This window comes from Oenanthe melanoleuca, chromosome 12 (genome assembly GCF_029582105.1).
Source record: "Oenanthe melanoleuca isolate GR-GAL-2019-014 chromosome 12, OMel1.0, whole genome shotgun sequence".
In the NCBI taxonomy this organism is placed as follows: domain Eukaryota; kingdom Metazoa; phylum Chordata; class Aves; order Passeriformes; family Muscicapidae; genus Oenanthe; species Oenanthe melanoleuca.
The window spans coordinates 6,321,921-6,345,700 of NC_079346.1; the positions used below are offsets into that span (position 1 = coordinate 6,321,921).

The window sequence follows — 23,780 nt, forward strand, 5'->3', positions numbered from 1 at the left end:
AGTGATGTGCAGTTGCACGAGAGCTTTTATCCCAGCCTGTGGTTGTCTGCAATGAATGCAGGTTTCCAGGTCGCTGCCTGCCCACGGTGTAGCCCTGTGCTTTCTGTAGCCTGTGTCAATCAGGGTCAAGCATCTAGGTTTGTGTACAGCAGGGAAGGATGTATCTCTACAGTCAGTGTCTGCACCAGGCTGAAAAAAAAGGCAAACTGTATGTTTTGGCCAGCCAGGCTGTTTGCCAGCAGCACTTTATGATTCAGTAGTTACCTTTGTGAAATTCAGTATAGCTTCAGGAACCATGTGCTGATGGTTTCTGCAAACCTTCTCTGTATGTGTTACAGCCCTGCCCCAGATGTGACAGGAGCACTGGTAGGCTTTCTTACAAATAGTGCTTTTATTGGCATCCTGATATTTACCATGCTGATTTTTGATCTGGTGATACAGGCTGAGAGCTGCCAGCTTTCTTCAATGCTCTCACATGGCTCTTGCTCCAAGTAAGTAAATAAGAAACTTTTTTTTGTGAGAGGGAGGGAAATTAAAATTGAGCATGGGGGTGTATTATTTTTTTTTTTTTTTGCTTGTCTTTCTGTGATTTATACATTGGCAAGGTATCTTTGCTTTCATACCGCTAGTCAAAACTGGGAAGGATGTTTCCTCTGCAGAGAGCTACATTTGGGTGAAGGCAGAGGATTGGATCAGGGTTTAGGGTTTTCACCAATGAGCTGGATCTGTGGTGGGCGTCACTCCGGCAGCCGGGGCAGGGACCTGCCCCCCCAGGTGACCACAGCCCCTGGCAGGGCACAGGCAGCCCCAGCTCCAGTTCTGCCATCGCTGAGGATGCTCCAGGGTCTGTCCTGCCGCCCCTTCCCTCTGCCCTCACCCCTTCCATGGGGCTTTTCCAGCCTGTGACTGCCTGCTTAGCCGGGGTAAGTGATCACACCCCATGTACAGCATCTGAAAGTGTGAGTGCTTTAATGCCTTACAAATGTTTGTGTTAGGAAATGGTTTTCTTTTCCAGCTCTGATTGCTGCCTGCCTTTGTGAGCATGGGTTCCCTTTGCAGGCAGAGCCCAGGGCAGGCACAGGAGCAGGGCTGTGCTGTGTCCTCTGTAACATTTGACTGAATATCTGGACACTGTAAAACTTTGCCTTGATGCAGGCACAACGTCTGTCGCCAGTCCCTGAGCTGCTCCTGCTTTTTCACTCTCTTTAAAACCCATGAAGAGTAAAACCCCGCGGGAGGCTGCAGCTTATCTTCAGCTCTGAGTTTCCAGACGTGCTGTGTGTCTTCTCAGCTGTTGCAAGGATATGTGTGGAATGACAGAATGCGGATTTTGGGTCTTTGGCAGCTGTGTTTAATGCAGGATAAAAGAGTATTTTAACTTTGGGATGTTGGATTTCTTATGCCTTTGTTAGTATGAATTCAGGAGAAAAACTCCAATTTTCTTTCAGGCAAAACAAAAGCTTCTTTTGAAGGAAACAAAGTGTTTTAAGTACTTAATCAACTTGCTGAATTCAGTTGCTTTAGGATAATTTAGGAATTAAACAGAAGGAGGCTGTGTCAGTAACAAACTGTGGTTTTGGTTGGAAACAAGGATTCATTCCTGCTGGAGAAGGCAGAGGAAGCCACAGCCCATGGGCAAAGCTGCTGGGTCTGTTTGCTAGGCAGGGGGGTGGGGGTTTAACAGCATCTCTATTTGCCTCTGTTTAGGCAGTGCAAATTATTTGTGTGCTTTAGGATTCCTGCTCTCCTTGAGCAGATGTTTTGTCTGTGCAACTGGTGGAATAATTAGTGAGAGATGTGGCACTGGTGTGCAAACACCCCTTGGGGCGGGCAGAGAAATCCCAGAGTCCATCCTGGAAGCAGCTGGCTGAGGACCACAGTCAGCATAAGATGCCAAAAGCAGAATTCATATGGCCCAGCATATTTGGTTTTATTTCTGCAGAGGGTTTGTTCTCCCCACGGCCAAAAACAGGCAGGGGCTGCATCTTAGGGCAGAAGACCCTGCTGCTTCTGCTTATGGCAAATTTCTCTCCACATGTGAATCATTCACTTGGGATTTTTATGGTGGTGCCTGGGGATGATTAAGTGCTCAGACTGTAGGAAATTACCAGAAGATTTGAGTGTTTTCCTCAGTGGCTTTGGCCCCCCCAGTGATGGGGTGGCACTGGAAGCTCTCCCTGTATGGATCAGGCTGACTGTATATTTTGAAATCTCAGGTTGCATGAGCATGTTTTTGCTCAGCTACCATTTCAGTAATGGCAGCAACATGCTGCTTCCTCTAATGATCTTGATTTAAGTTATCAGTTATTTCCTTAATTAGCTACTTCATCTGCTTACACCTTAAATGAGTCTATTTGTTCACCCAGAGAAGAGGAAAAAGTTTTTTTTTTTTTTCTCTTTTGAAGGGTGGCAGTGGAAATATGCTGATGTGTGTGGTTCTGACTCCAGGAGATGTTGGTGCTTCTTGTGGGCTGATTCTCCTGGCAGCATGAATTTGGAATGAGATGTAGATGAACATTTATTCCTGGCATCTGTGTTATACAGACAAAATTAATTGAGTGGTCCTGTGAAAGCCCTGTTTGTGTGTATTAACTTGATTGAGGCTGGAGTTGAGTCTCAGGACTGGTTTTGAAGGGGATAAAGTATCTTTTAATCACCAATGGTCTTTATATTTCCCATGCATGAGCACATGGCACTATGTTGACCATCCAGTGTCTCCATACATCACTTTAAAAGCAGCCTCTCCAGCTGGCACCAGCTCCTCACCAGGATTCCCCCCACACTGTCCTTTGCTGCGCTTTTTCCTGACTCTCAAAGAGACTCAGATGTTTCTCTTTGGAGACTCCCTGTGATACATGTGGCAGCAGACCCTGCTTTAGCCCAGCCTATTCTGGCTTTATTACTGTTCCTGCTTTAGTTCTGTTTATTGCTTTAGTGCTGTCCCCTTCGTTAGCCTCGGCTTCACACTCTGCCTGTGCAGAACTCGCTGAAACACGTATTGTGTAATGAGCCTGCTTCCATATTTAAACTGGAGAGACAGGAGCTGGGACTCTCCCAGCTAAAATGGAACTAAATGCTTGCCCTTCAGTTACATTGGAGCATCTGTGCTAAAAAATTATGTATTTGGGAGGAATTACCAAAAGTTCTGATGTACACAAGCTTTAGTTCCTTGAGTCTTCTACATTTTTAGCTGTTTGGTGTGAATTTGGACTGTACAACTTTGCTCTGTCAGAGAACACATTTCCTGTGGCCCATGTGAAAGATGTGAAAGACAGAGCATCACCCTGCACAGCAAAACCACAGGGAGCAGCACAAACATGTCTCCAGCACCAGCACTCTCCAGCTGGGACCTGCTTGGATGGCAGTGCTGGAAACCCCACGTGTCACATCTGGCAGCACACACAAACCCCAGCCCAGAGCTGCCAACCCCAGCTGGCTCTGGGCTCTCAGCAGTACTCCTGTGGTCTTGGCTGTCCCAGGGGAATTGCAGCTTTTGGGCTGGTTTGGGAAATAGCTGAGGGTTGGTGGGAAGGACTTAAATACAGGAATTCTAATGGTCCAGAAAACAATATCCTAATATTTCTGTGTGATCATTCCTAAATGGTTGTCATGATGTTGTGCAAGCAGGCGTGGTGGATCTTGTGGTCAGCTGTGCTTTGCACACCACAATCACCAATATAGCAATGCCTCTGGGTGATCCATGTTCCCTTACATCTGTCCTGGGTTGCTTATGTAACCTTGGACAAACCATGGACACCCTCCAAGCCGCAGATGGGGGAGAACAGCAGAGTTCCTGTTGCAGCTGTTCAGGAGCTGTTGTCAGAGCAGAGCCAGCTCCAGAGTGGTACCCAGGGATTCATATTTCTGAAGAGTACCTGCAGTGGACCCCTGTTGTAACAAAGACCTCCAAATGAAATGGAAAAAGACAGTAAAACCAAATAAGCTAGACTTAGGAAGAAAATATATTGCAGGCTTGTCCCCTCTGCTTTTCTTCCTCTGCTGATCCTGGGAGGAGGTAGCTAAGAGGAAATATTTGCTCTTAACAGGGTTCAATTACTCTTTGCATTTCTTGGAAATCTGTTTGGATTTTGCCCTGTTGGTGTTGGTTTATGCAGTGATGTTTCCAGCAGATTGAATGGGTATAGTTCCAGCTCTTGGTATTTTGTGCAAAGATAAAAAAGAAAGAAGGATGGTACTGAGTAATGAGGAGGCTATTTAATCACAGCAGGACTCACAGGAAAATGTGCATTAAGTATTTATGGGACATATTCATTAACATTTTCACTCTATTGGCACTGGGCAGTTCAAGAAAGCTGCTGAGAGAATTGGAGTCTGTGTTGCACAGCCACAGACCTGGAAAGAGCTGCAGCAGAGGAAAGGTATGAATTCTGGCTTTGTTACCAGATGTGCCCTTGCATTTGGAGTTGCAGCAGTAAGCAGGATTTCAGTAGTTTCACTTACCCTTCTCAAAATGCTTGTGGTAAATATTTTAGGTCTGATTTTTCTGGCTGCTGTGTCTTACGAGAGTGCAAGTGGCTGACACCGAACCCTGGTTCGCAGGCAGGCAATTAGAGAGATAAGCCTAAGTGACTTCATGTGTCTGCTTTTAGATTGCTCTGAGTTGATGTAAAGGGCTGGGATTAGCAGAGATTGAGTTCTCAGAGTGCTGGAAACCAGCTGTGGTCAGGGGCCTCATCCAGCATGAGCTGTAGGTACCGAGTTACAGAGGGAGTTTTCTGTGGGCATGAAATGATGCCAGGAAGATTTGATAAAATAGTATTAATGCTTGCTTCATTAACACACAGAAGGTATCAAATTACTCTGATGCTATAAATCAAAAGTGTTTCTTATATTTGTTAAGTGGAGCAATTTAAATAGCTTGAATAGGTTGAAATACATTTACTTGCTAGCCATTGCATCCTCAGATACAGGATCACAGCAAAGTGTATTGGATTTCCCACAGTGTTAATGGAAGGCCTGAAGCAGTAGCAGCCTGATGGTTTAAATTTTCCTTTGAGATGACATGGGGTCTTGTGTTAGATTTTAGGATGCCTTGTTCTAGATCAGTACTGTGAGCCCAAGACTGGTCTCAAGCTCATGTCAAAAGCTGTCGTGGTTGCACAGGTCTGCCAGGTTTGGGATTTGGGGCTGAAGGTCTGTGATGTCCACAGCAAGTGGCATGCCCAGATCAGGCTGTGCCCACAGGCACCTCCCCTGGTGGAAACAAAAGTTCCTTTTAGGATTACTGCCATCAGGAGACAACTTTGTCCTACTTTTTAACAAGTGTAAAAGGGACATATACAGAGAGAGAATTACCTCCTTTACCTAAATGCCTCTTGGATAAAATAAATGTTAATCTTGACTAATTAGCAAGTGGATTCAATGTGGATGTCTCTGTGATCCATTTATGTACTTGAAACCCCCATTGATTTCCACTGGCACCATTCAGCAGAGCAGCAAGTGAAAGGTCTGACTGTAGCCATGCTCTTGGCTTCCCTGATACTTTTCCCCTGTGCTTTGTATGAGAAAGGAGATCTGATGGCAGTCAGGACAGTGGTGTGGTTTGTGCCAGGTGTGCAGCACAGAGAGCTTCTCACTGGCCCTCAGCCTCTGGTTTGTCCTGTTTTTCACTGTGCATGAAGCAATGCCTTGTGGCACCCCATGTAGATGGCTTTGATTAATTTGCCTCTTGACTTCTCACTGCCTAGCTGGTCATTCAGGAAACATTCAGCAAACCTCCTGGTTGCAGTTACTTCTGAGCTCTCCCGCCCAGCCTGGGCTTCTTCCTTTCATGCAGGGTTGAATTTCCTCAACAGAAACATTTTCTGTTCTCTGAGCTTGTCCTTATTTGTTGTCTTCATACTCTCATTTTCTTAAGCACTGCAGGAAACAGTCCCTTGCTTGAAGAGCTTAGAGCTCACACCTCCAAACATCTTCACAGCAGATACTTTCTGAGTGTCTCAACACCCACGAAAAATCATGGGGAACTGAATCCATAACTACTGCCAAAATATGCAGATAGCCTGAGGATCTGACTGCTTCCCCTGACCACCTCCATTAGACCAAGGGAGAGCAGAAAGGAAGTGAGAAGAGCATTCCCCCCTGGAGCTTGAGCATCAGAAATTACTCAGAATTAGTCTGGGTCTAAGCCACAGCATATTTTTGCAATTTAGGTCCTGTAGCTTGTCATGTCAGCAGATTTGCAACCCTTGTGCTGACTGTGGATGTTGAGCCAGCCCCTAAAACTGGTGGAAGAATATAGTTTTTTTTCTGTGCTATATGCTCACTGCCAGCTTCGTTGTCCTTGAAGGGAATTTAGCTTGAAGATGCATCAGGGAAGGACATTAGATGAATACCCAACAGTGGAAGGACATTAGATGAATACCCATCAGTGGAGGATGATTCTATATGCCCACTGAAAATTGTATTAGTCATGTTTTGCCATTTTGTGCAGAACAGCTTGTCTCTGAGGCTTCAGGCACTTCACAAAGTTGAGTATGGCAGGCTTGTCTCAACATAGAGGAAACAACATTTTGTTCAAAGTCACAGGCAAAATCATAGTTGACATCAAAACTAAACCCAGTTCCACGTCCCTCCTGTCAGCACACAGTGCTGCTCACTCAGGTGCAGGTGGAGAGGCTGGAAAAGCACATGAGTGCTCTGCTCTGTGTCGTGTGCAATGAAAACCATCCAAGTCAGAACTTTTTTCACAGCAGAGATGTTCAGAGTGCAGCAAGTGTCAGAATCCTTGGCCATGGTTAGTGCTGGTGCGTGCAGCAGGCGCTGGGGAGGGAGAGGCAGCTGCTGGGCTGAGATTGCTGCTTATTGCACTAATTACACTCGTCTTACTGGTGTCAGGAGCCTCCCTTCTCCTGCCCCCAGCTGTCAGGTTGGCCATCCATGGTTGCTCATCTCTCTGAGAGACGTTTGAAGTGTTTCTTACCCCAGAGAACCTGACTGTGCTCCCGCTCTGCTTCTCCGTGCTGGCACAAGGGAATGATCGCAGTTTGTGCAGAGAAGGGATTGTGGGGCTTGAGCTGTTTGCCTTGAATTAAGGCCATGGAAGGGGAGGTTGCATTTCTAAAAATCTCAGCCAGATAAGCCACCCTGGTCTCGAGCATGCCAGCTTGTTTGGGATAGAAGGAAGAGGATTTTTTCCTCATTTCTTTTTTTTTTTTTTTTTTTTTCTTTTTGCCCTGTGTGCCACCAGGCTAACTACAGGTAAGAGCAATCCCCTCCAGTCAGAGCACACTGCAGGAAGGCTCCCAGCTTTAACCCATCCATGGTTTTCCAGAAATAGCCTCACCCTCTGCTGCAAGAGCCTGGCTAACCCTGCCTTCAGTCAGCAGCCAAGCTGGCCCCTGAACTGCTGTTCTTTTGTTGCAAGTTAAACACTCAGCAAAAAGAAAGGCCCAGTCCTTGGGATGCCCACTTGTTTTTTATTTCCCTGGGGAGGGGTTATGCCTTGTCACAGGGTGCTGGCTTTGCAGAACAGCCCACTCCAAAGAAGCTGGCTGAGCCACGAAACAATAGACTCACCAAGTCTCCAGCAGCAATAATTGCTTCTAAAAGGCTGATGTATTTGGTCTGCTCATGTTTAGCAAACATCTTTGCTTTGCCCTTTGAAGATAATGTCGTGTGCTGGACACAGCTTGGTAGGAGAAAAAAGAGGAAGAAATGGCCTGTAGTTTCATCATGTTTAATGAGCAGTGGCTGGTGGGAGCCATAGCATTCAACACTGCTGGTGTCCCCTGTTAATTGCCAGCAGTTGTGTTTCTCCACCCCTCCTGGAGTTTGAGCTGTGGGCAGGATGCTCGTGGGCTGGCATAAGCTGGGAGCCCCACAGCTGAGGCTGAGGCTGGTGGAAAGGTGGTGTGGTGTCTCTGCAAGCCATGCCTCGGTGTGGCTGTGGTGGGAACATCTCACAGGATGGCTTTGAGCCTTCCCTAGAACTGTTTGCAGGTGTGTGGGTCTGGGTCTGGCACAGTGAGGAGGGATGCTGTGTGACACTGCCTGCATTGGGCCCATCCAGGGGAGTGGGGACACTGTGGACCCCATGGAGGAGGGGGCCAGTGTAGGGGTCAGTGGCCACGTTTCTGGCCAGCCCTCTCCTGATACAGTTTTAATCCCTCCCCCAGGTGCTGGTTCCTGCTGATGCCCCTGCTCCCAGAGCAGACTATAGAGCTGCATTTCCCTCGAGATGGTGATAAGATAAAAGCCTGGCCGTGTTCTACAAGAAGAGAAGAAGGTTTAGGGGATGACAGGCTGCTGCAGGAGGAAGGGATGCTGCTTTGCAGCTGCTGCTGGGGCTGCCTTTGATGAGGGCTGTGATTGATGCTGTGTTTGGAGCCGGCAGTGACGCGCTGACCTTTCCCTGACGGGCTGAGCAGCTCTAATGATCCTGATGGAGCTGGCGATTTGTGTATTGGGTTTGATGTACAAGGCTTGACACGGCATGGAGAGATGGGACTGCAGTCTGACTGACAGCCCACTCCCATTAAGGATGGCGAGGCACAGGCTGTTCTCTAGTGATTCCTTTCAGTGAGAGCTCTTTGGCGAATTGCATTGTAGCAGAGAAGTTTTGCTGTTAAATACCATCCCTTTAATAGCTTCCAAGCAGTTAAAAACAGATGAGAATGAAGTAACTTGCAGGCCAGAAGGCTTATCACTAAAAAGGCTGTCTAAATTACACACTTAATTAATATTTAGTGAATTATTTTTACTCTGACTTTAATGTCGAGTCCTTAGGCACATAAAACAATACAGTGGCTTGCATCTGAGATTCTCTTTTTTCTGTAATTCAGCTGTATAAAATTTCTAACCCTGGACTTCTTGCAGGCAGCATTAAAACCTTTTAATTTCCATGAGTTGAGCTGTGTATAAATCACACCCTGGTTGGCACATCTCGTGGGTGCTTGTGGCAAGAGTAATGAATTTCATGGTTTGTTATGAGCTACTAAAACCAACAGAAACATAGAAAGCCTGTTGTAATCTCAGCATATCATTCAAGGAAGCAATTTATTTCTAAGTATGAACAAATGTCAAGCCACGATAACAAGTTGTTATTACTAATTAAAACAAAGGGAAGAACAGCAAACATCTCCTGTCATGTGTGTGCAGTTGCCAGGCTCTCTGGAGGACACTGGAGCTCCATCATCTTCAGCCAGGCTGGGAACCTTGCCATTGCCTAAGACAGGATGACCCTCTCTGTGCATTCCAGGAAGGGCACTGGGCCATGATCCTGAGAGGGCTGGGAAACCACCCAAGCTTCAATAGAGATGCCACTTTTCAGAATTTTATTGTTTTCTGTGTTTTGGAGGGGTTTTTCTTTAATCAAGGTTGGCTTGGTTGTAGAAGTCTTGTGGAGTTTGGGGTGTCCTGAAATAGCACATGCTAGTCCCTCTGCTGGCACTAGCTGGTTTTGTATCAGCCAGGGTCACTTCTTGCTCTTAGGTGTGAAATAAAAACCCATTTGGGCACATTTCTTCCCACTGCTCTGTTGGGATGTGAGGAGCTAGGTGCATCCTGACCACATCTGACTTCTCTGCAGATACACTGGGAAATTTGAGACTTGAAGGCATTGCAAAAACCCCTCCTTGTGCATGATTCCTCCTTGACATCATGCAAGAGAATTGGCTGGATCCAAAAATGTGCTGAGTTTAGCACCTCCCTGTGCATTTAGCACTGTTTGGGTGCAAGCAGCAAACAGGTCTTTTCTCTTGGCAAAAAGCAGGCAGTGTGTCTCTGGTGGGAGTAGAAGCATGGCCATCTCAGACCTTTGCTGGTGTCAGGGGAGTTTGGCCAGAGGTTTGTGCAGCCCTGTGGCTCATGACTGGGAGCAGGAGCTCATGGGGTGCCAGCCAAGGTGAGGGAAGCACCAAAATCCTGCTGGCAGCCAGGGAAGATGTGCACAGTCTGGTTTAAGGAGGTAAAAAACAGGCTTGTGTCATTTGTCCAGGACTGGGCTGGCTCAAGACTCGCCTGTGAGCGTGGAGATGGTCATTTCCCCTGGTCCAGGGGGATGCTCAGCTTTGGTGCATGACTAGTGCAGAGGAGAGCTCAGTGACTTAAGACAAGAATTCCTCTGTACATAACCACTGACCCGAAACACCCTGTTAGACAGGTTTGAAGCCAAAAATAAAATAAAAATCATCTGATGTGACAGCGACCCTGACAGTGTCAGGCAGTGAGAAGGGCAGCAGTGAGGGAGTCCTGAGCTGCTGCCAAGGCACATGTCAGTGCAGACTTGCAGGGTTAGTTGGTTATCCTGAAAATACATCTTCTATTTTGTGTAAATGGAAAATTAATTTGTTGCTGATCAAAGGTTCAGATCTTTGGACAGCACACCACCAGATAAGCTGAAGATTTATGCATTTCCTTTGTAACATATTTTCAGTGAACACTTTATTGTTTGTGGAAAGGCCCCAAGAAAATGATGTGATCACAAAAATAACTGTGTTGAGCTTATTTAGCTTAAATTACTATAGAGTGCTTTAATGAGGCTTTTGCAGACATCATTAAAGGACACTATTAAAAAGTCTTCAGATGAGAAGCCTATCAGGCTAGCAAAGGGGAGAAAACCACAGGAGCATCTGGATTGTTCACATTGTTACAAATTTGATTTCAACATATAAAAGTAAAAAACATATTAGTGCCGAGTGGAAGCTGGAGGCTATGAAAGCCTTATTGTGTTAAGCTCTCTAAAGCTCCTTACATTAAGGTGATTAAAAAGAGAGAGAGAGAGGGGGGAAGAGATAGTGATTGATGAAACCCTGTTGTTGGTGTGCTCTGAGTCATACCAGGGTGTGCAGTGCTGGGATGGTCAGTGGTGAGGGGATTGGGGTACCAGGCAGTGATGCTCAGGAGCTGCATTTGGGTGGTTCAGTGCTGCCAGAGGCCATGGGCAGCACAGCAGGAGCTCATGGCCACACCTCAGTGGTGCAGCCAGGGTCAGGCCTGTCTCACTGGGTGAGCTGGGAGGAAACAGAAAATTGTCTCTGAATGAGCCGCAGTGCGTATGGGCTGTACCTCCCCTTCTGCCTCAGCTGCTGCTGGGCTCCATGGTGTTTTCAAAACTGAATTCCTCCTTGCAGACTGACAGCACAGATCCTTACCCATGGCTCTGCCAAAACTGAGTGGAAGACAGCAGTGGTGACAGCTGGAGGAGTGGGTCTGTGTGGTTGGTCTCAGGCAGCAGCCACGGGAAGGTACAAATGGCAGCCCTGAGGAACAGTGGAGGAGGCCAAGTTTGGGGATTAATGATCTGCATCTGATGTTGGTCTCTCTGCCTCTCTGTCTACCCCATTTTTCTTTGTGATAAGACATCCCTGCTTCTAGCATTGAGAGCCGTGAGGAAGCATTTGCTGCCTTGCTCAAAAAGAATAAAGAAAAAACAAAGCTCATCCTCATTTAAAGTCCTGACCTGTATTTCATGATTCAGATTCTCCAAGGAGCTTTCCCCATACTGTAGGCACATCCTTGTGTGTCTGCTGAAGAGCCAGGCATTTGGCTGGGCAGAGTGGGGCTGTACCCTGCCACATTTCCCTTCCCCATCACTAACAGCTTTCTGCAATCATCTTGCCTTTCCCATCCAGTGTTTGCAAAGCTGTGGCCTCTCCAGCCTTCTCTCACTGCTTTGTGCCCAGGACCACACTGGGCTCATATGTGCTGGCACTGGGCTAGGAGCACTGGCTCTGCCAGTGGGGGTTGCTCTGCAAATTACAGGGTGAGTGTGGGAACAGAGTGGAAAAAAGCACTGTAGTGTCCAATTCTGCATTTCTGTGGTCAGAAAGAGAGATGGGAAAGTAATCTCTTACTATGCCTGTGAGACAGGATGGGCTCAGTGGTGTTGGGGACCTGCAACCCCCCTGGTCCAGGACAGGCTGGTGGTGTGTGACAAGGGACAGTCTGTGTCCCTGAGGGCAGCATTTTGGGGTGGCAGAGTCTGGAGCCTCTTGTGACACCCCAAGGCAGCAGTGCTGTGCAGTGCCCTGGTGTGCTGCAGCAGAGGATGCTCACTAAATAATTCAGAAAGGCAACTTGATCTGACATTCATCAGGTCAATAGCCCAGTGACCTTGAGGACAGCAGTCTGCTGGTGCTGTGTGTGGTTCTGCTGTGCAGCCCATTGCCATCAGGAGAATCAACATTGTCACGTGGAACACTATTGATTGACAGACAATCAATACATCAAGGTGATGGAACACAGCATTTATGAAACATGGGCTCTTGCAATGATTTGTTAAATTAGCCATAGGTCTGAGTTTGTGCAAATGGCAGAAAGTTTAGAGTTGACTGAGTTTGGCTCTGTCATTAAAACTAGAAACAAAGTGAAGGAAGATGGTGCTACATTTACAAACAGAGCTGTCTGTCTCACACCCCTGCATTGAAGCAGAGGTTTCCTACTCTTGATCTTTCTTTATTTTAGTAGCTTTTTATTTCTGGTCCTTGGCTTCATTTCTGACAGTTGTCAGCATCCATCCTTATAATGGTGCAAGTCCTTCACCTAACCTTTGATAATGTGCTCCACAGGCTCAGTATTCTTCTTGCTGCCTAATGAAACACCCATTTCACCTGCATAATGTGCAGAATCCGTTAAGAAATCTTGTGTGCCTTCTGGAGTTATTCCAACACATGACCTTTTCACAAGCCTCACAGTAAGTAATGGTAATATGGAGCAATTGCCAGCACACCAGCAGCCTTCAAAGCAGGAAGGCTCATTTCCATTTCCCTGAGACAGTTGTGTGTCCAAACGTTACACAGCTTCTAATCTGATTTCTTGTCTCAGAAGAGGCTGTTCCTTGGGTTTTGTGGATATTTAGATTTGCAAGTATTGGAACAAGAAGTCTGTCAGGAGTGATGACAATCAGAGCTGCTGTTTGGAGACACAAAGCTCTTCTGCTCACAGCTAGCCCTGCAGCTGAATTGTTACAGACATTGGTCTTTTACTCATCTTTTACTTCAGTTCGTGATTCTCACACCCATCTTATCTTTGTGGATGAGCTTAGACTGAAAGTTCACAGTTCCTGATATGATGCCTTTGTGCAGATGATCAGCTGGCCAAGAAAGCCAAGCAGAACTCACCTTTAGGATGGTTGGCTGTGTGGGGATGGCACTGCCTCGTGCCCTGGGGTGCAGGGTGAGTGAAGCTGCTGTAGATGGTGGCACAGGGGTGTTGTACAACAAGTGTGGGGTTGGACACTCTCATGCCTTGCCAACATTTCCCCTGGGGTGAGGCTTGCTGATGGAGACCCTTGGAGCTTGGGTAGAGACTTTGCTCCAAAGTGTTTGCAGCTAAAGGGCCTTTCCTCCTTGAAAGTTAATGCTGAAAAGTCAGATATTTTTACTCCTGTTGGGTGAAATCAGTGCCTACAGGACATGCCCTATGGAGCAGGATGTGTTCCTGTGCCATTTGTAGCCCTGAGTCACTGCTGCATGCTTTTAGGGATATGTTTCCAGGGAACATGCACAATTTCTGCTCTACAGCATTTCTGCTCAACATTATCATTTTATAAGCAGGCTTCTTTGTTTGCTTTTGCCCAGCTCAGTTTTGTCTCGTTCCCTTTGTGTTGTAATTAACATGTTCTGAGTTTAAGAGGAAAAGTAAATCATCTTGGGGCCATGGCATGTTAACCAGAGAGAGGCAAGACTGACAGTCTGCCTTCAGTGCTGATTCAGGCTGGAGGGGGCAAAGTGGGCCAGTTTAGGAAGCTGGAGGATCAGGGAAAATTTTTCTACAAGTTTTGTTGCTCTTTGTAGTTGGAGGAGTTGAAGGAGACCATCCTCAGCCCTTCAGCCATCTCCAGCAGAAGCCCCTGCTCTGTGAAAGGAAGGTCTGATCTGGCTGGATGCACTAAGAGTCAGTGCTCAGCTCTTGAACTTGCTGCTAAGACTTAATATAAATGAAAAAAAGAGAGTTCAGATCTCTGCACATTCTTGGTTTGTCCCACTTGGCCAAGTAAGCTGGAGAGGCTCTTAGTTAGAGCTGGGCTGGTTTGTCCCAGCTGAAGATCTCATCCTTGAGATTTTGAGTGTAATTCCATGCAATTAAACCTAATTTATGAGCCTTAATAATAACAATTTAAGTCATTTGAGGCTGCAGAAAAACTCGCAGCTGTAGTTTCTGCATCTGTGTTCTGTAAACATAGCAAATATTGCCAAAATCAAGGGCTCTGAAATCTGGAGTCAGGCATCAAAAGTCAGAAGCATGCAACAGAATGTTAAGGAAACTTCCCAGTCTGACCATTCACAAGACTCTCTGGCACTCACAATGTCAAGGCCAGACTTTGATTTCTGGGACTGAAGTCCCTTCACAGTGGCAGCTCCAGTGAGCCAACAAGAGCCACGGTTGGCTTCCCCACACGCCCCACTCACAGCCAGACCAGGTTTCCTCACTGGATCAGCCCCAGTTTTCCCATAGCAGTCTCAGTCCCATAAAGCCATTTATTCCTGGGGCAGCAACACACAGCCTGAGCTGGTGCCTCCGAGAAGAACCTTCCAAGAAAGGAACTCCTGGGTATTTATCCTCTCACAGTCTGCCCAGGTACAAGTCTCAGTCTTCTTCAACTCCTTTGTTATCCAAAAGGTTGGCAGTTCCAGCCCCTGCAGTGTCTCTCTGTCAATTCACCTGGCTGGTATCCCCCATCATCTTCATGGGCTTTTTTATACCAAATGTTGGCAGTTCACAGCCTCTTGTCTCGGGTCCTACCCAGAGTTTAAAGTGCATTTCAGTCTCCATCTCAATCTGCAGTCTGTGAGCCCAGCTACCTGGACCAGGTGTGTTCCTCAGCAAGAGGCGCTGTGTGTTGGGAAACTTTTATTTGCTTTCTGTGAAGGTTTTTTGAGTCCACAGAGCCTAGTTTTTTTAATTTCACTCATTTTTTTGCAAATACTAAAAGCTGAGAAGTACGTTGTCCTCCAGATGACTCGAATTATTCATTTGTGACCAGCGAATTCCCAAACAGTGGAAGAGATTTGGCAGCATCGCTCCTTCTCTGCGTTTTCTTTTCCAAGGGGAAGGAAACACAGGGGGAAGAGGCTTAGCATCCCCGTTGAGGTGGTGTGTTCCTGGGGCTCGCAGTACTCACCTGAGACACACATAAAAAGGTGTGAATCGCTCATCTGTCGCAAACAGAGTGAGAGAAAATGTATTAAAATATGCAGTGACCAAAATGCCGCGCTAACAACTCGTAATCCCCAGAATATTTAGCCCTGCTGGTCACAAACATGCTGCGTCTGAAAACCTGTAGGGAATCATAGCGAAGTACTGTAGAAGATAATTGAGAGAGGGCATTGAAGGCCAGGAGAAAAACGATATGCTGCTCGGAGCCAGCAGATCTTTGCGTTAATAGCCCGCGTATATAAGAAGCGGTGCCTGAAGTTTGACGGCAAGTTGAGGTTCGGTCAGCATCAAATAAGAAGGGATGGATAATTAGAATGTCTTCACAACATTCAATTTGGGCTGCTGGTGTGGAGCCAACTCTTTGAAACACGCAAGCGAGCAAGGAGGATTTTTTTTTTTCCCTGCTCTCCCATTGCCTAAACAGAATTTATAGATTTCGGAGAGCGGGCTGATTGCCATGTAAATAAAGGGGCGGGTGTCCGGGCCGCCGGTCCGGGTGGGATGCGGTGACTTTGGCTTGCTGACATCATTGCTCATTAACATGCAGGAGAGGAGAGCAATGCAACAGCAGAGCCCCGCGCCGCTCCCGCGCCGCCGACTATTCTCCACGGGCTGCATCGCTCCTCGTTAATGCCCGAATCGGACATCCCCTCGCCACCTCCGACAGCGAAAGGCGGGCTGGAGGGGGGAGCTGCTGGGCTCGTTCGGGTTGGGAGCAGAGAGGGAGGGACCCTCCGGAGCCGGGTTCCAGAGCAATAGACGCGCGGCTTCAGACGCGGGGCAGGAATGGCCCGATTTCCCAGGGCAGCTTTCCTGCGGGAGCGCGCTGCGCTCGCTGCCTGCCGGCTCTGAGCGGCTCCGACAGAGCCGGGCACAGCCGGAGCCAGGGATGCTCTGGCACTGCGGCGGCACCGGGCACAGCTGGGACAGCACCTGAGACGCTTCCCTGCGCTGGCACCGCACCGGGAACAGGTAAGGAGCTGCCTTTGAGGCTTCCCATTTGTCGCGGATTTTTGGAAAGGACGGAAAGTAGAAGGAAGGAGGAGGAATGAGGAGAATTCCATGGATGCACGCAGCTGCCTGCTAACTTTGCTCGGTGTGCTGCGAGGGGCTGCGCTGCTTCTCCAGCCTTTGCTGTTCTCTCTGTTTATGGATGCAAAAGGTTAATTGTTAAATTGTATTTCTGCAGCTGGGGGAAATGCCGATGCTGTTGTAATGGAGTTTTCGTGTTAAAAATAATCAGGAAAGCTCAGCTGGCTCTAATAGGAGTTCAAAAATCTTCATCTCTCGGTGTTAATTGTATTGCTCTGGTAAATGCAGCCCCTAGAAGTCTGGGTTTTCTGCACATTTTCTGAGCAGACTGCATGCAGGCTGGGGCTGTGAATGAGGACGTTGCTGTTCAGATGTTTATTTTGGTGGTTTTGCCTTCCTAGAATAGGAAGTTTTAAAGTAATAACCTCTCTAAGCCCTTGTTGTTCATGCCAGAATACCAAACTATAAACCAACCTAGAACTGCAACCTGGGGGTTATGTTTTTCAGTGCAATCTTTTCAAGTCCAATTTCCTTTTCTTTCTTGTCCCTTGAAGGAACATTTTAAGCAGATGTGACACAGACATGACCTGTGACCGTGGAAAGATTTTAATCCAGTTATTCTTTGTTTTCTGGTCATGATTCCTTGGCGGTGCTAAACAGTGATTGAATCTTTTTGAGCAGTTGAGGATTAGCGCTGGACAGAATAATGCCAAAATAATTATTTGCACCAGATGCAGTGTCATCCTTTCAGTTTTAGCTCCTTATCTTGTAACTTATCTGACTTATTTTCATTCGGCGATTATTTCGCCTGCTGTGGGAGCACTTACATGTCTCGCATCACTGCATTGTGTTTATAAGGGTGCCAGCTTGAGCCTGTGATAAAGATTTGTAAAGTAAAACTGTCTGCAGCTAACAAGATTATATTTTGCTTCGTATTTTAATCTTCTCCCGTTGTGTGTTTTCTGCCGGCCAGACTCGGCTTAGCAGAATGACCCAGCCTTGTGCATTTGCCGTTGGCAGCCTGGCTCTGGCTCAGCCAGCACAGGCACAGATCAGGCTGGCAGTGTTTGCTTTCACTGTGGGTCAGTATTGCCTGCCCCAGGGAGCACAGTCTGAGCCTTAACTTTTGAAATAATGACAATTTTCAGCCCAGCTCATCCTGCTTCTGAGCGCTTTGCCTATCAGCCAGGCTTTTTTCCTTTAGGATGTATGGCCTGGGAGATGCTTAGATTGCAGCATGTTTACTGGTTCCTGTGGTTTCTGCTTGTCATGCTGCAAATACAAGTGAAGGCCCTTGAAACAGCACGTACAGCCCTGGGGCAGGTCACTGGGAACTCATTGAGCTTAGCTAGTCTGGAGTGATGGGCTTTGAGCCTGGAATGGGATGGGGGGAAGAGAGGGGCAGGAAGATAAATACTGCCTGTGGAGAGCCCAGAGTTATTCAGCCTTGAGAAAACAGGGAAGATCTGCATGCTGCACAGACACAGGTTTCTCAGTGGACAGCTGGGTTTGGATCCAGGGTGCTGGAACCCCAGGCTTGGAATTTTCATCTTCAGTTAGGAGCAATGCAGAAAGGACCTCCTGTGATACAGCTCTGCATTTTGTTAGGCTTTAAAATCTGACAGGATGACCCTCAGAGCAGGGCAGGGCTTTGTCACACAGACCCACACTGGCTCTTGGATGGGGAGTCCAGAGGGAGAGTTGCCCAGGGCCCTGCTGTTCCTGCTCCTCCACCACCTCCCCTGTCCCATCCCCATCAGCCAGAGGCCCCACTGGTCTCTGGGATCCTTGGGGTTGGGATTGTCCTGCCGGGGGGGACACCAAACCCTCTTGGTTGTCCACAGCCTCTGCATCTGCCCATTCTGTACCTTCTTCTGCCTTTCATAATCATGAGCTTGGCTTCAGCATTGTTTGCCCACCAGCTTCAGGGTTATTACTGCTGCTGCTGAGCCTGTTCTTCTCTTCAACTTGTAAACTAGTGGTTTGCATTTCTTCTCTGTGACTGGGGAAAAATATGTGGTTATTGCTGTTTCTGTATGCTAAGAGCTGGACCTTTAAGGGGAAAAAAGCCAAGCCTAATATAAATATGCTGAGAGTAGCGGTAAGCCTGTGAGCTGGCAGACTGCCTCCACTGTCTTGGATGTGAGGCAGCAGCCTGTTGGATGCCTTTTCTCCTGGTAGCATGGCTGGGCAACAGGCTGGGGCTCACTGCAGCTTCTTTTGCCTCTCCTCTTTCACCTTTGCTTGATCTGCAGCTCACATGTATGTAGCACTTTGCCCACTTCTGTCTAACCTCTGTGATGAAAAAAAGATTACTGAATCTTCTGCAAAATATCCTGAGAGATCCAAGTTGAGGGTTCTTCTGAGAGCTGCTGAGTTATTAATATCCTTTAATTTAACCATCTCATCTTTATGCATCAGAAATGTTCAGTTTGTGTCAGGGGTTGTGGCTCATGGGAGCAGCCTGGCAGTGTGGTTCAGGTCAGGAGGGTGTTTCAACACCCTGCTGCTCTTACCCAGCTCAGGAGGAGAAACTGGAGCCCAAGCAGGGACCTGTGCTCACTGCAGAGCACTGGGTGCACCTGGGCTCTCCAAAATGACCTGTGATGCACCCCAGATCCCCCACTGTGGTTTAGCCACAGGCTGGGAAGGTTGGTCGTGTTTTCATTCTCATCCTGGGCTCTTGCTGCAAGGTCTGGCCACAGCTTTGGTCTGTGGTTCTGTGAGTCCTTGTTTGCCTAAGAGGGCACCAGACAGATCAGATAAGGAATTTAGGGGGGTTTGTGCATTGTGTTGTGTTTTGTCCTAATTTCTTGGTCTGCCTCTGGTGTGCTGGTGGCTGTTCTCTGCCATGTGGTGCCACAGACCACAGACAGCAGGATTGGGAGCAGCCTGGGGCTGCCCCAGGCTGTGCCTCAGGGAAGCACTGGTTTGGGGACAGGGCAGGTGTTCTGCCTGCTTCTGAGTCCTGGTCCTTATGCATGATGGAAGTGGAGCAAATGGAAAATCCTCAGAGGCTGCTTTTGTTCATATTTGGCTGCAACTGGCATACTGGGGATAGTTCTTTTTTTATTCTTCTTTTTTCTTAATTAAGCAAGAATAGCTTTTGCATTGGTAAAGGATGAGTTTTAAAAATAAAATTAGTCTCCAGCCTGAAGCCAACCATGGACAAATCAGCTAGAGAGGAGAATTTTTCCAGGAGTGGAAATGGGCTTTGTCATACAAGCATCAATGCCATCCTGGATACCTTCACAAGTGCTGCTGTGGGCACTGCAGGGGTCAGGGGGGAGCTACAAATAAAACAATACTGTAAAGTTGACTTGCCTTGAGCAAATCGAGGAGAGAGAGAAGAGAAGGTGGATGGGGAAAATGGAGAAGAGTCTGATTTGCAACTCCTCCATCCCATTATGTTTCCCACCTAATGTGGACCTTATGGAGATGGGTGGCTACACGTGCTTTTCCTATGGCCCTTGGGATCTGGGGGACTTGTATCTGTAGGATGCAACTGGTTTGGTTGCTGGATTATTTCTCTTTTCCTTGGTTTCCTGGCATTACTGTTCTGCCAGCTCTGTTGCTACCACCTGAGGTTGATCTATCTATCAAGCCAGCTGTTCCCACAACATGTTGTGTCAAGTGAGTGTTGGCATCCCTTGACTGTCCTTGCAGGCCACCAAGGGCACCTTGTCCTCAGACTTTGAATTCCTGCTGTTATAGGTACCCATGTGTAATTCACCTCCTCCTCTTCCTGCACCAAAGTGGGCAGGTAAAAGCTTTTGCTAAGCTCCCTTTTCAACCCAGATAACACAGAGTCTTTGCAGTTCCCACTGATAGGTTAGGTTTTTTTCACCTGCAGTGACTGGAAGAGCTGGGAAGTTGCAGAAATATTTTGTCTGGAGAGATGCCCCTTTGTCACTGAGATCCACGGGCTCTGGGGCCATGGGCAGCACTGGATGGGGGCTGATTGGACCTTTTGGTTCAAAATACAGGGTTAGAGAAGTTGGAGAAAGAGGCAGAACTTCAGCCAGAACTGTCTGTTTTGAGTACAAAAGCTTGGGGCTCCTCTGATGTTTGGGAAGTCCATGGGGAATCCACAGCTGGATGCTGCTTGTGGTTGCTCCACGCCTCAGTTTCCCTGTGCTGGAGAAGAACTTCTGGGCTCTCCTTATGGCAGTGAAGGACTGTTAATTTTTCCCTTTAGGTAAATGTTTGCCCTGCCTGTGGGGTGTGGAGAAACGGGTCTGTGGAGCTGGAGCACACTTGGGATGGGAAGATGCCTCATTAGCTCTCAATTGAGGGGAGGAGATAACAGGCAGGGATGTTAAGATACCCTTGTTAAGAGACTCAGGGGTCGTATGAGCTGCCCCAAATCCTGAGCCTCCTCTCCCTTTTCCAGGAGGTCTTGGGATTTTGTGATTTACTGACTGACAGCTGACCCAAAAGCCTTATTGCAGTCAGGATGGTGGCACGATGCTGGGAAGAGATCAGGCTGCCATGGATGCCTTAAGCCAAGTGAGAAGGGAATTGTCCATCTGCATTTACACACCCCATCCGAGCAGGGCAGACAATTGCTTTGTGAGGGATTCCAAATCTTGCATGTTAATGTGTGCACAAATGCATGCAAATCCTGTATTAGGGAGCACAGCAGAGTGCATGGCCCTGGCATTCCTGCCTCTGGCTTTGTCTGGAGAGGGAGCTGCTCCCTGATACAGCCCATTTATTTCCATCCCAGAAGAAACAAGTGAGAAGCAGAGATAAGCACCCGCTGGTGGGTGATAAGGGCTGTTTACTGATTTCCTTCTTTGTCCGAGAGGAATTTTAACATTTCTGCCACAATTTTAGACTCTGCCTTCATTCCTGCTGTTGCAGGTGCTGTCTGCTGTGTTATGTTCTGCATGCCCACCTCCTAAACAGGAAGAGAAGAGCCCTGTGGCCTGGATCTTCTCCTGCAGGCATCCTCAGCATCCTAGGGAGTGCCATCCTGCCTGTGCACCCCAAAGCCTGACATGCAGGGAGAGGGAGCTCACCTGGCTCCTTTGCTGGAGCTCCACACTATTGGCAAGGACCCCTATTGCCTTGGTGACAGGCTGCCCTCCATCTCTCTTCCCTGACTTGTCAGCTCTGCTTGTGCTTCCCCCAGTTGGAGTCTGCTGGTTTTTCACAGCAGGGAGACCTCATCTCTCTTCAGAAAGCTGGGGTCACGCTCACAGCTCTCTCCAGAGCCTCTTGCACAGCACTAGTGTTTTCAGCGTGGTTTAGCTTTTTGTTGGTGCCAGTGCTGAGATGAAAGGGCTGTGGGAGGCTCCAGAGATGGCAGAGGCTGTGCTTTGCTAGCAGGGTTGTACAGCAAGGGACTGCCTCATCCCAGAGACCTCATGGGTCAATTGGCTTCGTGTCAAGATCTATGTAGGTGGACCAAAGCTAGGAGTGTACTTCTGCATCCCAAGCAAGAGGTGCTTCAAAGCTGGCTTCACTGCTTGCTGTGTTAGGTCCTGTTTGCTTCAGATTCCCCTTGTGTGCCTGTTTTCATCTGTAGGGAGAAAAGGGCTGGCGTGGGGTGGTGGATCTATTTGCACCTTCCTCCTACAGCAGTGTGGAGGCAGAGATGTGACTGGGAGTGGGCTTAAAGCCTCCTCTGAGGAGAGGACTTGCCCACTGTGCCAGGAGCACCACGTAAAAGCAGCCAATGCAAAATAAAACACATCCATCTTGTAACTTTGCTGGCCTTGAGGAGAAGAAATTTTTCAGTCTGTTTCTGAGACGTTGCTGCTTTGTACCATGTGAAGTCAATTCCAGGCAGGCTCCTTTCCAGCTAAATCTGACACCAGGAAATGTTCTTTTTCTCCCCATTTGCTTCCCGCCGTCCTGGCCCCTCTACAGGACAGCTCTGTGTGATGTGAGCTCCGTGCTGAGCAGCCCTGCCGATGCTCCCCAGCCCGTGCCTCCTGCAGCAGCCTGCCTGGCTCCTGCTTGCCTTTCCTCCTGTCCACAAGCTACAGCTGCTTAAAAGCTCCTTTATTCACCCTCCCTGCTCAAAGTCAGCCATCCCTGCTTTGTTGTTTCCTCCCCAGTGCTGGTGATCTCTCGGAGTCGCCAGGGCAGGTTCTTCCCTGAGACAAGCTTGCAGACCTGGGATGGAAGCAAGATGGAAAGGCTCATGAATGAAGACAGGATTTCCAGACAGTGATTTGTGTTAATTTATTCTTGCTAAAAAAACCCAGCTGCCTGCACTCTTCTCAGGTTGTGCAAGGCTGCACAGGCAGCAGAGGTTGTTGTGGTGGCCAGAGCCAAGCTGATGGGTTTCCCTTTGGAGGAGGTGTCCTGTCCAGGGCAAGGTGTGTGACACACCGATGTGCTGAGCATCTGCAGGCTGTGCTGCTGGCAGGAGCAGCCAGGCAGGCTGCCAGCCATGGCCCTGCTCCTCTCCAGCACCCAGCAGCTCTCCTCTGTGGCATGGCACCCACATTGTCACTGTGGTCACTGCAGGCACAGGCAGCGCTGACGCGTGCGCTGTCTCGCTTCGTGCTGCTCTGCTCCGAGTGTGGCAGGGGAAAATGACTTTTTCAATTTCATCTCACATTTGAAATGTACATTCTGATATTAAATTTTTGCTATGGGGAATTATTTTTAATTATAGTGAAGCTGGAAGATGATAAAATAAAGTTGAGTAAGTGAGACCTATGTGAAGAAGTCATGGAAACCTGATCATAGAAGTCGAAAGACACTCCTAGGACGCTGGGTATTGTTCCCATGAAACAACATATCCTAACGTAAAGAAAATTGTAATTAAAGCTGTTAATCATCTGCTTTTAATGAGGGGGAAAAAACTGAGTATCTCAGAGGGAAGATCTTGAATTTTGTACAGTTTGCCCAGGGAGGTGGCAGAAACCCCATGCCTGGAGATGGTCAAATTTTAATGGTGCAAAGTTGTCCTGGCTTGGGGACATCACTCCTGAGTAGACAGGCTACCTGTGTTGTTTTCATCCTTTGCTTTGCTGACCAGAGAAGCCTCTCACTTGCTTGGGATAGGGCAGTTGGAGGGTGGGGTAAAGCAGCTTCCTGACCATTCCTCAAGCTGTACATGGTGTGAGCTGGGGGGATGGGGGTGGGAGTGATCTCTGGAGTCTAACTTATCATACATCTCACCTATTCACTCTTTGACACTGTTATTACAAGTCCTGATTTATCTAAGTTATTAAAAGCCAAGATGTCAGATGCTCTCCTGCCATCTCCCATGGGGAGATGGATGGGGAGGGGATGTGTCTAGAGTGGGAAGGAGGAAGAAGCCTGTGGGCTGGCTTTTTCCCCATTGTATTGCTCATGCTCCCAGTGGACTCTTGGGTTTGTCCCCCTTTGGAGCACATGATTGATACCCCAAAAGTCAAAATTCAGTTAAGTCCTGAACTCCCTTAGAATAACTAACTCTAGTGCCAAATCTGGGGCTCTGTGAATTATTCTTAAAATCTTGTTTCCTATTAAGCTGCTTTTAATCATATCCTGAAATGTGATGAAAACAGCAATGATACCAGTGACTTTACTGAGGGAGAGTACCTGTTCCACACCCTTCCACGGTAGCTGATTAATTAAAATATTCAAATTAAATAGTACCTTGATTATTTTTTAAGGAAACA

General features: G+C 47.8%; 1 protein-coding gene across 2 annotated transcripts in view; it reads left to right on the plus strand.

The window, feature by feature from the left end:
- The window catches only part of PRICKLE2 (prickle planar cell polarity protein 2), a 100,560-nt gene that overhangs the window by 43,017 nt on the left and 33,763 nt on the right, over positions 1 to 23,780 (plus strand). Inside the window, exon 1 of one of the 2 annotated variants that reach the window (XM_056501700.1) lies at positions 15,997 to 16,092. The exons of the other annotated variant lie outside the window; for it this stretch is intronic. The gene's annotated coding sequence lies outside the window, so the exon portion shown is untranslated. Of the gene's footprint in view, positions 1 to 15,996; positions 16,093 to 23,780 lie in introns of those variants that run through there. 2 annotated transcript variants of the gene reach the window in all.